Below are 4,611 nucleotides of genomic sequence, written 5' to 3' on the forward strand. Positions count from 1 at the left end.
GGAAGGGAAGGGGAAAAAAGGAAAAAGAAAGAAAAAGCTGTGGAAACATTACAGCTCAGGGAAGAAACAGAACAAGACTCTCTACCCCTGGGGAAGGGGCAGTATGAATGCTGGGCTCAGAATGACAGCTGGGATGGGAGTATGAACCCAGAGAATGCCACCGGCACCCAAGACCCTGAGACACAGTGCCTGCCTGAGACTGAGGGTTAATCAGAACAACAGACAGCACAAGCCCCTGACTTCCCACCTCCAGGCTAACAAGCTGCTAGTGACAAGTAACAGTGACCTCCTGCTAGGAGAGAGTATGGATAGGTGTCTCTGAGGTGTCTCTGAGGTGGCAAGGGAAGCAGGAAACAGATTGCATACTCAAGTGAATTCTGAAGAGAATTTTAGTTACAGAGTGGCAGGCAGATTCCAGGACTAACAAGAGTGCTGCAGCACTGAGGGACTAGCGACCATGGGGAACTGTTAAGGCCCGAGCAGCAAGGAGGAGAAGCAGTAGAACTGGAGTGAGAGTTGGAAGCAAGCAAACAGGGCCTGCCTAGTAGGAGCCATCGTGGCAGAGAAATATAGCCACTAATACAGCCACTGCCTCGCCATAAGGAATTATGGCTTCCTAACTTTTAGTTTGTCTCTTCTCTTGTATCTCCGGCTGGTACTTCCCATTGGCTGATCCAACCAATAGCCAGAGGGCCAGGGAGTTGGGGCATTGCAATCCATAATGATCAGTTCCCTGGGGCATAGAGCAAAGCCAAGGAAGGTAGAGAATGGATGGATGGAAGCAAATGGAAAATACCTAGCATAATATATGCTCACGCTCCTCCTGCATCAACACAACGCTGGCTCCAACTTCATAGCCATGGCAGCCTCTCCCTCCACAGGGTTCAGACCAGGCCGTCTTCTCTTTTCTCTCTACTCCCTCTCTCTAATCTCTACTCCCACAGTGATTACTTTTGTATTTACATTACCCTAGTCCTCTCCTCTGCATCCTGCACTCAGATCCAACTGTCTGCTGACAGCTACACTCTGGTGCCTCAGACCTTGCATTTCTGACCCATCTGAGCCTATTAATGGTCTTAATTCTTCGCTCTCTGTATCCAATTCATCAGCAAGTCTGATCAATTCCACCTCTAAAATATATACCAAATCTGCCCATCCTTTCTTCTTGTCACCCCTGCCACCACATCAGTCCCTGCCATCACATTACTCCTAATCACAACATTTCTCTCTTGTCCTCCTCTGATCCATTCTAGACCTGGCAGCCAGAGGGACCATCTTAAAATGTAGACTAGATCATGCTACTTCCCTGTTTAAACTTTCTGCTGTTTTCCCAAATCCCGTGCTATGCTTTGCCTTCCTCATCTACTTCGTACCCACCTGCTTACTACTCTTCTGCTTACTACTCTCTAGTGACACTGGCTTTTCCACATGCTCAGAGAAGCCAAATTCTCTCCTGACTCGGGGTGCCCCTCCCGCTACAAGTCACTGCTCCTGCCTGGCCCCCATGTTCCAGAAGGTGTCTTCTTCTCGTCCTTCAGATTGGCTAAAATATCTCCTCAGGAGTGCATTCCCTGGCCACTGTTTTTGAAGTTTGTCCTCTCTCCATCCCAGTATTCTCTTTTTACCTAGTGTGTTTCCTTCTTAGTATTAACCACATAATAATTTATCTGTTTATGTTTGATTGTTTTTGTCAGTCTCTCGTTAGAATGCAAGCTCCATAAAGCAAGGATTATGCCCTATGGCTCTCTTGACATCTCTATGGTCTCAAGCCAACACAGTGCCTGGCATAAAATAAGTATCAATAAATATTAGAGCACCTTATCATGCTTTCCATATGCTAGGGACTATCCTTAGTTTCATAAAAATAAGACTGCATTAAGTCTGCATAACAACCCTGGGAGGTAGGTATTTACTATCATTCCCATTTATAAAACAGGAAACTGAGTTATAGAAAGGGTAAGTACCTTATCAAGAGTCACATGTTTAGGAGGGGAAAGAGGTAAGATGCAAACCCAGGCAATCTGATGCCAGAGACAGCACTTTTAACCACTATGCAATACCTTTTCCCACATTCACTTCCACAGATGAATTAATAACTACATAAATAAATTAATAAAGTGGAAGGACAGACATAGATTGTATCCATAAGTCTGCCTAGGGAAGTAAAGAGGATAGTACTGAAGACTGAGTTTGTCTGATTGATACATGTGAGGAGTGTGTGCCAAGCACAGAGAATCATACCTGCAAAGCCACAGAGGCAAGAGAAAGTGGTGCAAGGGAACAAGCAGTTCAGTTTACTTGGAGTATAAAGTGAAAAGAGGGCGGGAAGGAAATAGGGTAGTAAGAAAAAGTTGATGAGGCCAATAGGAAAGGAAAGGTTTATAGTCCATGCAAAGCAGTTTAAATTCTATCCTTAAAGACTTAGGAAGTCACTAAAAAAATGTAATCAGGATGGAGACACAATTCTATTTGTGTTTGAGAAAGATCCTTCTGGTAGTGGTGTAGAGCAGACTTCCTTAGAGTTGAGTAGGCTACATTCTTACAAGACAAAAACTTTTTCCTGAACACTTCAGGGTCTGCTGATACTTTTAATTATAATGTTACTATATAACAAAATATAACTTCCATAGTGTTACAGCTTTCAGTCATAAAAGCAATATAAATGTATACCCTGTCTAAACTAAACTACAAACTAAATTAAAATGTAGTTAAAGGGCCGGGCTCTGTGGCTCATGCTTGTAATCCTAGCACTTTGTGAGGCCAAGGCAGGCAGATCACCTGAGGTCGGGAGTTGGAGACCAGCCTGGCCCACATGGTGAAACCCCGTCTCTACTAAAAATACAAAAATTAACTGGGCGTGATGGTGCACGTCTGTAGTCCTAGCTACTTGGGAGGCTGAGGCAGAAGAATTGCTTGAACCCAGGAGGCGGAGGTTGCAGTGAGCCAAGATTACATCACTGCACTCCAGCCTGGGCAACAGAGCAAGACTCCATTTCAAAAAAAAAAAAAGTAGTTAAACACAACTTAATGCAATGATGTTTTATTTAACTGTAGTTGCTTATTCAGAGCGTGTAGTGGTATTAACTATTTTGATGCAGGTTCATTGGAGTTTGAAGAAAAGGGAAAAGGAGATCTGAGAAGTTGCTAGTGGATTTAAGTTGGATCATTTTTAATGCCCTTCAACAATCATAGGTAAATAAATTCCTTTTAAATTATATTTTGGCTGTTGAACTATACTTGAGGGAAACATAACTCTACTTTCAGAATAACATCTCAGACTGAACCTCATGGATTATAGCTTCAGTAGTAACAACTACAAGAATTTAAACTTTTTATATTTTTGTTTCTACGCTAATCTAAAAATGCTTCATATAAACATATAAACGTATTCTGTATCATCTATATCTTCATAACAAAGCTCTGCTACAAGATTTTAGTGCCTACATTTGCTTTTGAGTTTACGATCCAATTACTACTATTTGAATTATACCAGGTTTGTGTGAGGAAATGGGGGTGGGGGATTCTTAATAGGTAAATGCTGCTTTCCATTATTTCTGGCTGGATGAAAGCTAACCGATTCAAGGAGTTCAAGGAGTTCTGAAGAAGAGAAAGATGTTCAGAATACCTGGAAACTGGAGGAAGAATTAACAAAACGCTGGATAAGGCCGGGTGCGGTGGCTCACGCCTGTAATCCCTGCACTTTGGGAGGCCAGGGCGGGTGAATCACCTGAGGTCAGGAGTTCGAGACCAACCTGGCCAACATGATGAAACCCCATCTCTACTAAAAATACAAAAAATTAGCCAGGCATGGTGGTGGATGCCTGTAATCCCAGCTACTCAGGAGGCCTGCGGCAGGGGAATCACTTGAACCCTGGAGGCAGAGGTTGCAGTGAACTGAAATCGTGCCACTGCACTCTAGCCTGGGCAACAAGAGCAAAACTCCGTCTTAACAGAAAAGGAAAAGGCAGGATAAAAGCTAAATTTACCATTTATTGATGTTGACAATGTGCTAGGTACTATTATAAATATATCATCTGACATGTTTAATCCTTACAAAAACCCTGTTAGTTTCATATTACTATCCATTTTTATGGGGAAACCGAGGCTCAGAGAGCTAGGGTCACACAACTGGTAATTAACAGTCAAGATCGGAACCAGCTGGGACTAACTCCAAGTCTATGCTCTAAACTATTAGGCAAGACTGCCTAAATGAAAATGATTACATAGTACTTAAGTATATTACCAAAAGATGATTTTGTGTTCTTACTCTATAAATCAAAAGTCATGTTCAACTGTGGCAAGTAGGTTTTCTGAGACATTTATCTTCATGACAGATTTCAATAGATTGATTGGTCTTGAAAACTCTGTGGCAACTCAAGGTAAAGTAAAAGGGAGAAGACGCAAAAACTGCTTTAACACTAAAAATCTGTAAACAAGGTTAATGGTAATCCCTCTATTGGCACGGAAATCCCAAATCAGTAATGATAGCTCATGAAAGCAAGGTGTCAGAAAGCTGCTTTGCCACCAAATCATTTGTCTGTTTAGAGTTCATCATTCTTTTTTCTTTTTTAAATCATGGATCAATATTTTTCTTTTCTTTTTTTTTTTTTT

The sequence above is a fragment of the Mandrillus leucophaeus genome, unplaced genomic scaffold (genome assembly GCF_000951045.1).
Source record: "Mandrillus leucophaeus isolate KB7577 unplaced genomic scaffold, Mleu.le_1.0 Scaffold518, whole genome shotgun sequence".
NCBI classification, from domain to species: Eukaryota; Metazoa; Chordata; class Mammalia; order Primates; family Cercopithecidae; genus Mandrillus; species Mandrillus leucophaeus.